Source organism: Myotis daubentonii, chromosome 18 (genome assembly GCF_963259705.1).
Source record: "Myotis daubentonii chromosome 18, mMyoDau2.1, whole genome shotgun sequence".
NCBI classification, from domain to species: Eukaryota; Metazoa; Chordata; class Mammalia; order Chiroptera; family Vespertilionidae; genus Myotis; species Myotis daubentonii.
The window spans coordinates 15,328,828-15,340,317 of record NC_081857.1 but is presented as its reverse complement, the minus strand read 5'-3'; the positions used below and the strand labels follow the sequence as shown (position 1 = coordinate 15,340,317).

The 11,490-nt window shown below is 44.8% G+C and overlaps 1 protein-coding gene across 2 annotated transcripts in view; it reads left to right on the top strand.

The window, feature by feature from the left end:
- Positions 1–11,490, top strand: part of SPATA45 (spermatogenesis associated 45) — a 38,711-nt gene that overhangs the window by 22,243 nt on the left and 4,978 nt on the right. Inside the window, exon 1 of one of the 2 annotated variants that reach the window (XM_059674653.1) lies at positions 122–349. The exons of the other annotated variant lie outside the window; for it this stretch is intronic. The gene's annotated coding sequence lies outside the window, so the exon portion shown is untranslated. Of the gene's footprint in view, positions 1–121; positions 350–11,490 lie in introns of those variants that run through there. 2 annotated transcript variants of the gene reach the window in all.

Genomic DNA, 11,490 nt, shown 5'->3' with positions numbered 1-11,490 from the left:
TCACATCACCTCGTGATGACGACCCGCGGGCCAATCAGCGGGCGCCTTCTCCCGGCGCGGGAGCCAATCGGGAGCTCCCGGAGGCGGAGGAGAAGGCAGGGCTGGAAGGAGTCCGGGCCGGCTCGGTGGAGGAGGACTAGGCGCCTCCCGGCGGGGCACGAGGAGGAGGGAGCAACTGGGGGAGACAAAGAGGCCCAGGTGACCCGTGAGTTTACCGATGCGCCCCGAGGGGTGCCCCTAGGCCTAGGGCCAGGTCCCACAGAGGAGGAGGTCGAATCTGCACCCTCGAGCCAGCACAGCTGCCCGTCAAGGTCGGACGCTGCCTTCAGAGCAGACAGCGCCACGTTTCGTAAATGCGTGCTCTCTCCGCAGAGGAGACGCACCCCAAGGCGTTCCAATCCAAATAAAGCGATTCCGTTAGATTCTGCTCCTGTGAAGTTGGAATCCCCCCACCCCCACGCCCCGACAAGTGAGGCGGGTGAGGCTGGGTGACGGAGCCGACGCTGTCGCTCAGCATTCGCCCTGGGGCCACCACGTGTGGTTAGTCATTACTGGACACACGCATTCAGCCGGTTCAGTGGGTTCCAGGTACCAAACTTGTTTTGAACGGTGTGTGCCAGACACTCTCCTGGGCTCTGGGGTGTAAAAAATAAAAAAAGGGACACGGTCTCTGTTTTCAAAAGCACATGTGGTCCCTGGACGGTGTGGCTCGCTGTTGGGAACAGAGGCCCGCGCACCGAAGGGTCGTGGGTTCAAATCCCTGGCAAGGGCACGTATCTGCGTTGCAGGTTCGCTGTCTGCCCTCGGTGGGGGTGTCCGTGCGGGAGGCAACAAGTTGATGTGTCTCTCTCACAACAATCTCTCTCTCTCTCTCTCTCTCTCTCTCTCTCTCTCTCTCTCTCTCTCTCTCTCTCGCCCTCCCTCCCTCCCTCCCTCCCTCCCTCCCTCCCTTCCACTCTCTAAAAAGCAATGGAAAAAATATCCTCTGGTAAGGATTAACAGCAAAGAAAATAGAGCACATGTAGCCCTGCGAGTCTTCCTGGACTAGAGGAAAAGTCAGTCCTGCTACTTCTTGAGAAAGAAAATTACCAAAAACAAAAAAACCCACACACACCCAACTCCGAATAATCATTATTAAACTGAAATTAAAAGTAAGGGTTTCTCACAATAGGTTTAATCGTTTTTTTATTATTATTGATTTTTCACAGAGAGGAAGGGAGAGAGATAGAGAGCCAGAAACATTGATCAGCTGCCTCCTGCACATCTCCCACTGGAGATGTGCCGGCAACCCAGGTACATGCCCTTGACCGGAATCAAACCTGGGACCCTTCAGTCCGCAGGCCGATGTTCCATCCACTGAGCCAAACTGGTTTCAGCAATAGATTTAATCTTAAATACAGTAAGTGTTAAATACATATTTGCTGAATGACTGCGGCTAACAAGTATTGAATATTTAAAATATTTGCTTTGCAAATGAATCCTTCCCCCCCCCCCCCAAAAAAAAAAAACTTGTAAATTTCCTCTGCAAATACGCGTTTCTAAACATTTATTTGGTCATTATTTCATTTTACTGAGCCATGTTCTCTGAATGAAAAAATAACTAAATATGGAATCCAAAGGCCTTCAGCCTTAGTTAAGAAGTTTATTTTGGATTTCTGAAAAACTGGCTAATTGTATTGCATGTACTGCATAATATTCAGCACAACTTACACAGTATTTAAGGGCACTTTTAAGTCCTTCATGTACCATGAAACCTACGTAGCTCGCTCGCTCTCTCTCTCTCTCTCTCTCTCTCACACACACACACACACACACACACACACACACACAAAGCTGTTCAGAAAAGGAATCCAATGGGTAGAATTTTAAATGGACCTTTCTTTGCGTGCTCGACTTGTACCTCCATTATACATATTGATAGTAAACATTCAGGTATCTACAAACATCCCGCTCCCTTTCTGAAAGCAGAAACTGGCAGATAACATTGGGAGAGCATCAGACCTAGAGCTCTAGGCTACCTGGGTTTGAATACCAACTTCAGTACATACTCACTAGCTGCAGGACCTTGGGCAAGTTACTTATGTTCTAGAACCATTCATGTTTCATAGGATTGCTCTTATGAGGGTCAAATAAGTAAATGACACCTGGTGCGTGGTTTGGACATTCTCAACTAGTTAACAATTATTAAGGTAGTCTGCTGTAGTGGTTAAGGGGCCAGACTCCAGGTCCCATTGGCCCGGATTCAAATCCTACCTCTTTCACTTACTAGCTGCATGACTTTGCATTGGTTACTCTGTGCCTCAGCTTCTACAACTGGAAAATGAAGACTATTCTTCATGAAAATATTGTGAGAAATAAATGGCTAGAAAATATAAAGCACCTGAGTGGTGCCTGAGTGACCTCTGACCTAGAGTAATACTCTGTAAATGTTACCCATAACCACTATCATCAACTCATATTTCCTCAGAGTCATATCTCAGTCTCATGTTATCTTAGATTTGACCCTATCTTGTCTATTCAAGGCTGCATGGATTGTCCTGGAATTACTCCAAGCTTTTCAGACTGGATTTATGATTGCAGAGCCTCTCCCTGAGGGTGCTCTGTGGATGCCCCCTTAAAGGGCAGCACACAATGGCGTCTACTAACTACTTTGGGCCTAACAAGAGGTAGCTCTCCTATCATTCAGTTGAATGAACCACCATGCGATATATCTAGACAAGAGTTAGAGGATGTCTGTGTTGGACCATGTATATTGTGGTTAGGATTCATGAAATCCATGGAAAACTGAGCTATGTGAGATCTAGAATTTCTTCTGCTTTTAAGTTTCTGTGATTTACGAAAAGTAAAATTAGGTATTTCCAAGGAAAGCCGTTAGACAAAATTCACATACCTATTTCAACCAAGTTGTGTAAAATAAAGAATGGAGTTCAGAAAGTGGGAAACTCAGCAGTATCTCTTTATTGTGTCATTCTTTTTTTTAAAAAATATATTTTATTGATTTTTTACAGAGAGGAAGGGAGAGAGATAGAGAGTTAGAAACATCGATGAGAGAGAAACATCGATCAGCTGCCTCCTGCACATCTCCTACTGGGGATATGCCCGCAACCCAGGTACATGCCCTTGACCGGAATCGAACCTGGGACCTTTCAGTCCGCAGGCCGACGCTCTATCCACTGAGCCAAACCGGTTTCAGCTTATTGTGTCAATCCAATCTATTAGCCTCACCTTCTCTCTCTGGAGGGTTGCATGGTAGATACTTATTAACCAGTTTAGGCATAAATCATATAAACATCATACATTCGGATGTATTAGTGTAATGTAACATGAACCTCCATCTCTGCCAGCGAGGGCACGACGGGGAGCATCACTTGGCTGGGAGTCCAGATGAGATTGAGCTATATTATGGGTGTGGAATGCCAAGTCTGAGAGAGATTTGAGTAAGGAATAGTTCAACGATATGAGATCTGGAAGCCAAGGTCCAAGAAGCTATTAGGAGTGATGTGGCTGTTCCTGGGCAAAGGTTTCCTGCAGTCTAAGAGGGCAAGCTGCAAAGCAGAGCAGTGCCACTAAATGTGAAATCCATTTTTCATGGGGCGGGAGTAGATCTTAGCAGCCTGGCCTTCAGTGTGCACCACTATTACCGTGCTCGGTTCACGTGAACGGCCACAGCTATGCTGTTCTGTTCTGTGGCATGATTACATTGGGAATGAAGGGATGGAGGAGGCTTAATCATTTTCAGGATCTCTTTAAGAAACTGACATCAAAATTAAATGACAGAAAATAGATACAAGGCTTTCAAGGACATCCTGAAGCTTAATCTACGTTAACTTGATGGTAATTCCACCTCTGCTCACCCCCACCCTTGTCATCCTTGTTAGATGGGAACCTGCCCGGATTCAAAAATTGTTCAGTAAAGCCAATTAGATCTTTAAATGTGCTCAGTTGAATTTTTGTTCTTTACATAATGTATATGTCTCTCCCCCTCCAAACTAAGCTTCAGTCTAAGCCATATTTGAATCTCCTGCTCTTAGTGTTCCCGGAAAGGGGACCTGGCCCTGAGCATGTGGGTTCTGCCAGTAGTGTGTGGGTTCATGATTCACACAGAAAAGATTTCATAACACAAGTTCAGGTGATGTTGAGAGTACATTTATTAAAGCTGGGGACAGTGAAACAAGAAAGGGCCTAGGGTGAGAGAAACAATAGGAGTCTAGGTGGGCTGCTTTGGCTCTCTAGAAATGTTATAGGAACGAAATGGACCTAGGTGGCGCAGCTGTCAGCTCACTGGAAAGGCAGAGAAAAGGGGGCCTTGGTGACAGGTTCAGAGGGTTAGCCTGAGATGAGCTGCCACTGCCCATTGCTCCCCCGGTTGCAAGTCCCCTGGGGTGCCTTAGAGTTTAGGAGATGCACACCTGTTGGGGAAGGAAAAGGGGAAGGGCCAGGCTCAGATGTGCTCCCAGGAGGTGTGTGCTGGATCCTTTGTTTTAAAGACTGGGAGTTTAGGGGAGGATCTCAATAGAATACTCATCAGCCTTTCCAGGTGTGCCCTTTCAGGGCCATGGTCTCCACCGATTGGTCAGTGCCGAGACAGGGACCTACGTCATTGTACACGGTCCTGGTGTTACCCACCTGGTTTTGCTGCTTTTCTGGGTCTGGAGCTGAAACGCAACTCGGGCCTAGCCCTTGCCAGTGTTGTTCAATGGTTAGAGCATCTGCCCAAGTACTGAGGGGGCTGAGGTTCGATTCCCGGTCAAGGGCAGTACCTGGATTGCAGGTTTGGTGTGAGTGCAGGAGGCAGCTCTACTTAATACATAGAAACAAACACAGGGAAGCAGCCAAAATGTGGAGACAAAGAAACATGTCACAAGTGAAAGAACAGAAGAAATCTCCAGAAAAAGAATTAAATGGAATGGAAGCAAGCAACCAGGTGTTAGACCAGTGGGGTCAGACCCGACGTGGGTTCAGTAACCTTGGTAGTTGAGTTCTGGCTAGGAAAGAATTCAGAGTCAAGACTCAAACTATAAGAGAACATTTATTTGGAAAATCACAGAGGTAGGAGAAACGGGCTGAGGAAACAAGTTATAGAGATAAAGGAAGGGCCCTTGGAGCTTGGGAGTGGGGAAGGTAAAGGGGGAGGAGGAAGGGAGAATGCGATGGGTCCTCTGTCCTAAGGGTTTTTAAGGGTGGCAATTTTAGGGGCAGATCTCAATAGAATATTCATCAGCTTTCTAGGTGTGTCCTTTCAGGGTCTAGATCTCCACTGATTGATTGGTTGGCACCAATACAGTGTATCCAATGCAGCCGGTCCTGTGTTCGCCCATGGTGTTGCTTGTCTGGTTTTGTTGCTTTTCTGGGCCTGAAGTTGAAATATAACTAAGGCCTAAATGTTATCTCTAGGCCTAAAAGATCAGGGGGTCTAAACCAAATGACCAGCGATACGCTGGGGGAGGAAAGGTCACCCTGGGGACCAGGTCCCGCCCTATAATTGTCCTTTGCTTGGTACCCAAAGCTCTCAGCCCTGGTGGCCTTCTGTACCTGGCCCATCATCCTTGCTCTGCTCATGTCTCTCTAACTGCCCAGCACACTTCTAAAGTGTGACGTCCCTCAAGAGAGCAACCCTGTGATCTGGTGTCTACGAGCCCACCCTCAAGAGAGCACAATCTTAACTCTGCTGGAATCCAATCCCTCTTTGCTTTCTCCCACCTTCATGCAATCTCGAATGCATAAAAGAAACTGCAAACTGTTATTCTCTGAAGCATTTGTCTCAATCTGTTGAGATCTCACTTCCAGGTGTATCCTCTGTTTGGACATTCTTATTTCAACATGTGCTTCTGACAGATGGGCGATCCTAGTATATAGATCCAAGTTCCCACAGCCCACTCTTTGGGCTTGATTAACTTGCTATGAAGCGCCTCCTGCATGTGCCCTGACCAGGGCCTGGGGTGGGGAGAAGCCTGCAACTGATGTACATGCCCTTGACCAGAATCAAACCCAGGCCCCTTCGATCCACGCTCTATCCACTGAGCCAAACCAGCTAGGGCTAAAATTTCTCTTAACCAGGATTCTATAAATAGAACAAAGTTGGAATGGCACAATCCGAACATTCCATCACCAGGGTAACATCTCAATGGACTGATCCACATTAGTGGACCTCAAATAGGCTTTGGATTGCTGCATGTTAAAGGTAATTTAAAATAATGTACTTGAAGAAACAATAATATATTTACTTGTGGTTTCACTTTTCATGGTTTCAGTTAACTCATGATCGACCACAGTCCAAAACATTAAATAAAAATTTCCAGAGAGAGTGAGAGAGAAAGAGAGTGAGGGAGAGAGAAACCACATTCACATAAATTTTATTACAGTATATTGTTAAAATTATGCTATTTTATTAGTTATTATTATTAATCTTTTACTTTGCCTAATTTATAAATTAAAATTTTATCAGAGATATATATGTATAGAAAAAAATTGTATATAAAGGCTCAGTACTATCCAAAGTTTTAGGCATCCACTGAGGGGAGGGGTCTTGGAATGTATCCCCCCAGGATAAGGGAGGGCTATGTATACAGTAGATTCTCATTATTGTTGTACTTATGTTCTATAAAGTTTCCCAAACACTGACTTAGCGAATACTAAACATTTGGCTCCTGATGGAAGTATAGGACTAGGTTCCTGCCAGCCTCTGGTGACAACATTTTTGTCAACAATCAATACATAACCTTGTTTTATGTGTGTTTCTGTTTAAAGGCCCCTCATTTAATACATATTAAATATCCTATCTAATAATAGACAAACATAGTAATTAACCATACCTTTGCTATGCCTCCCATTGGCTAATCAGCGTGAAATGCAAATTAACCCAACCAAGATGGCGGCCAGCAGCCATGCAGCTGAAGCGAGCAGGAGGCTTGCTTGCTCCAGTGATGGAGGAAGCCAAGGTTCCCCGCCTGCCGCGGCCTGGCTCTGAGCTCCGAAAGCAACAAAGTTTCAATTATAGAAGCTAAACAAACCCCAGATACCTGCTTTCAGCAGGCCGTGGCCACAGAGCTGGAGCGAGCAGGAGCCAGCTCTCAGCTCCCATGACGGCAACAAAGTTTCAATTATAGAAGGTAAATAAATCCCAGAATAAAAAAAAAAAAGAGAGAGAGAAAGGAGAGGCTGGGAGCTTCAGTTGCCAGCCAGCCTGAAAACGGCCCTCAGCCCCTCACCCAGACTGGCCAGGCACCCCAGTGGGGACTCCCACCCTAAAGTGGGTGTGTCCAGCCTGAAAACAGCCATCAGCCCCTCATCCAGGCTGGCCAGGCACCCCAGTGGGGACCCCCACCCTGAAGGGGGTGTGACCAGCTGCAAACAGCCATCAGCCCCTCACCTAGGCGAGCCAGGCATCCAAGCGGGACCCCCACCCTGATCCGGGACACCCTTCAGGGCAAACCAGCCGGCCCCCACCCATGCACCAGGTCTCTAGCCTATATAGTAAAAGGGTAATATGCAAACTGACCCTAACAGCAGAAAGACTGGGAATGACTGGTCACTATGACACACACTGACCACCAGGGGGCAGACGCTCAATGCAGGAACTGCCCTCTGGTGGTCTGTGCGCTCCCACAGGGGGAGCTCTGCTCAGCCACAAGCCAGGCTGATGGCTGCCAGTACAGCGGTGGTGGTGGGAGTCTCTCCTGCCTCCTCAGCAGTGCTAAGGATGTCTGACTGCAGCTTAGGTCTGCTCTCCGCTGGCAAGTGGACATCCCCCGAGGGCTGCCGGGCTGCCAGAGGGATGTCTGATTGCCAGCTTAGGCCCAATCCCCTGGGGAGTGGGCCTAAGCCAGCTGGTGGTCATCCCCTGAGGGGCCCCAGACTGCGAGAGGGCACAGGCCGGGCTGAGGGACACCCCCTCGCCCCCTGCCGAGTGCACAAATTTTTGTGCACCGGGCCTCTAGTGATGTAATAAAAGTTGATTCATTAACTGAACTCATGGCCAATGATACTATAAGTGGTGCCTGCACAAAGCTTGTCTAATAAACATTTTCTCCATAAGAACCATCACAGCCTCTTGTACTTAGGATCACTACATAGCATGGCTACGCTTGAGGGGCATTCTAAATAGTGAAATCAACAAAAAGCACCAAAGTGCAAAAACTGTAACGCTAAATAGACATGAAAAGGACATTTGTTTGCAGTATGAGAACTGACCTTCGCTGGGGATATGCTAGTCAGGGAGACTCAAATGTGTTACTTCTTTGCCCGTGCCTGCGAACAACTATGAAGGTGCCGCAAGTATTGATTTCGGGGTAACAACTAAATTTTAGTGAGTAGGTGAATTTGCAAATATGGAGTCCATGAATAATAAGGATGTATTCAAAGTCCTTTTAAAAGCCATAGGTTATGCCCATTACTTATCTCCATTTAAGAGACTATAACCCCCTCCCCCCACTCTTTTTAAATAACTGTTACTTCAACCTTAATTTTTTTAAAAAGAATAGTTTATCAATTTCCTTTTTTTTTTTTTTTCAAGAGAGAGAGGAAGGGCGAGGGAGAGAGAAACATTGTCTCGAAGGTACAACATAGACGGGCTGCTTCTTACATGCCCCCCACCGGGGATGAAGCCCGAAACCCAACCCAGGCTTGTGCCTTGACCGAGATTCCAACCAGCACAGGATGACACCCAACCAACTGAGCCACACCGGCCAGGGCACATACAGAGCCAACTAGATTCATAGGCATGGGACCTCTACACTCGCGTAGGGCCCCTGTGCTCAGAAGGGCCCCACACTTGGTTTAATGCTTGAAATTCTCAATGTGTTTTGAACAACAGGCCCCGCATTTTCACTTGGCTCTGCATTACGTTATGTATTAGCTGGTCCAGGTGACACTACAAGTAAACAGATTAACCCAGGAACAAAAATATTACTTTTTTATCCAATTGAACAAGTCCTTTTTCCCACAGTACCTAATGTATTAAAATTCCCATTCATTGAGGGCTGGCAATAATGAGCTCTTGATATGTATTAGTGTTACACAAAAACCGGAGAAGAACCGAGCAACGCTTAGAGAGATGGAGTTACATTTATTACGCGCGGGCCCAGAGGAAAATGTCTCTCAAATTCTGGGTGAAATCACACAGGAAGTTTCTTCTATTTATACTATCTTACCCTCTTTGTCTCCCCAATATGGGTTTTTTCCGGTTCTCTTTGCAAGTTCTTAAAGGGCCCTATGTGCTGGCGCTTTGAGACCTCGACCAAAGGCTTGGCCTGGTGCCAGCACTGATAACTTCGTCTGGGGAAGATTTAATGGACTCTCTGAAATGGGAGTAGTCTTATATTCCTTATTACTTAAGCCAGCAAGCATCTACAGAAGCCAGAAACAGCAGGGTTAACATTTCAAACAGCAGTTTTTACATCAGATGGATACTTCATTAGCTCATTTAATCCTTATGACACCATGTGAGTTGGGTATTATTGACACTTAACATATCAGGAGACTGAGGCCTAGTGAAGGTAACTTGGTGGTGTTAGCATGGCTTGAGTAGGAACCATATTTTCTTGTTTCCACTACACTGGATAATTAATTGGTGATTGGGATAGAATTAGCCTTATTGAGGTCAATTTAATTCTTTTGTGTTAATTGAGTGTAAAATATTTTGTCTTCAATTTTTTTTTTTGTTAATCCTCACCCGAGGATATTTTTTCCATTGATTTCTAAAGAGAGAGTGGAAGGGAGGGAGGAGGGAGAGAGAGAGAGAGAAAAAAACACATGGACTGGTTGCCTCCTGCACTCGCCCCTACCATGGCTGGGGAACCTGCAACTCAGGTACCTTCCCTTGACTGGGAATTGAATCCTTTGGACCAAGGGCTAATGCTCTAACCACTGAACAACCGGCCAGGGCTCTTCCTTCAATTTAATCTCGCAAGATCCAATGTGGGAAGGTTATCTTCTCATTTCTCTTTTCACTTTTGTAATTTGCATTTTGCTTATTTACTTAAATCACTTGAATACCAAGGGCTCATTTTCTGGTGGGTTGTACATTATCTTTTGTATTGTGAGCCTACATCACTGGATTTATACCTTCAAAAAGGTCAATTGATCAATTGCTTTTTATTGGGCTCCTAAATTATACTGAGCTCAAACTCCAAAAGTTATTGTGAAAGATCTGATATCTGCCCAGCCAGTGTGGCTCAGTGGTTGAGCGTTGACCCATGAACCAGGAGGTCACAGTTCTATTCCTTGCCAGGGCACATGCCCGAGTTTCGGGCTTGATCCCCAGTGGTGGGTATGCAGGCAGCAGCCAATCAATGATTCTCTCTCATTACTGATATTTCTACTCCTCTCTCCATCTCCCTTCCTCTCTCTGAAATCAATAAAAACGTATTTCTTAAAAAGAGAATATGATGCCTGAGCCCAGTGATTTTCCAAGGGAGACTGGAAACAGTCAGGTATTGCAAATTTTAAAAATACTTGTGGCACGCCTGTTGAAGGTCGCTGATCTAGTCCATCATCGTCATTTATTTTTATTTTACTTTTAAAATATATTTTTATTTATTTCAGGAAGGAAGGGAGAGGAAGAGAGAGATAGATGAGAGATGATGAGAAACATTGATCAGCTGCCTCCTGCATGCCCCCTACTGGGGATGGAGCCAGCAACCAGGGCATGTGCCCTGACCGGGAATCGAACTGTGATCTCCTGGGAATCGAACTGTAACCTCCTTATTTATAGGTTAATGCTCAACCACTGAGCCACACTGGTTGGTTTGCCATAGTTATTTAAATGGAAGTTCTGTTCATCTATATATAATGTTAATGTGAGATTATTTATACTGATTTTCTAAAATTAAAACATTTAAAACCTTTCTGCCAACCTTTGATTATATGCTATTTATAAATTGAGTTACTTTGTATAAAGAACGATCACCCTTATTTTTTCTGAAATTAACCCAGGTTGAATAGATTGAATACTTCTAAGTAATCAGTCCATTTACAGATTTAGTTAACACAAGATCCATAAATATTTTAAACTTCCTTTGTAAATTTAACATCTGATTTTTAAGCACTTCAAATGCCTGAAAAGACAAATGTACAGTTCTAACAAGCAAAATCTTCCTAAGTACTAAACAACCTTTATACATTTTAAAATTTATGTTCTCCTATAGCCAATTTACTATTGTTGTTGTTTTCTGTATTTGTTATAATAAAATTCCTTTGGATGTTTATTGTGAAAGAAAGATCCAAAATGTGAATTTGGTTGTTTCTGGATCAAGAGTGATTTTAGCTTTTCTACCTTGTGCTTTTCTGTATTTTCTTAAAATTTTTTTTATAATCAGAAGAAATAACAAAATACCCTAAAAGCAAGAATCAATGCATAGTATCTAAAAACCAAAATGTATTCTTCTACTATACCCTTTTTAAAAAATAAAACTTTTTTTTTCCCTCTGAAGAAACATCAACAAACAAAAAAAGACCTTAGAAAACAGTAGTAAAAAATGGAGGGAGGTGTGG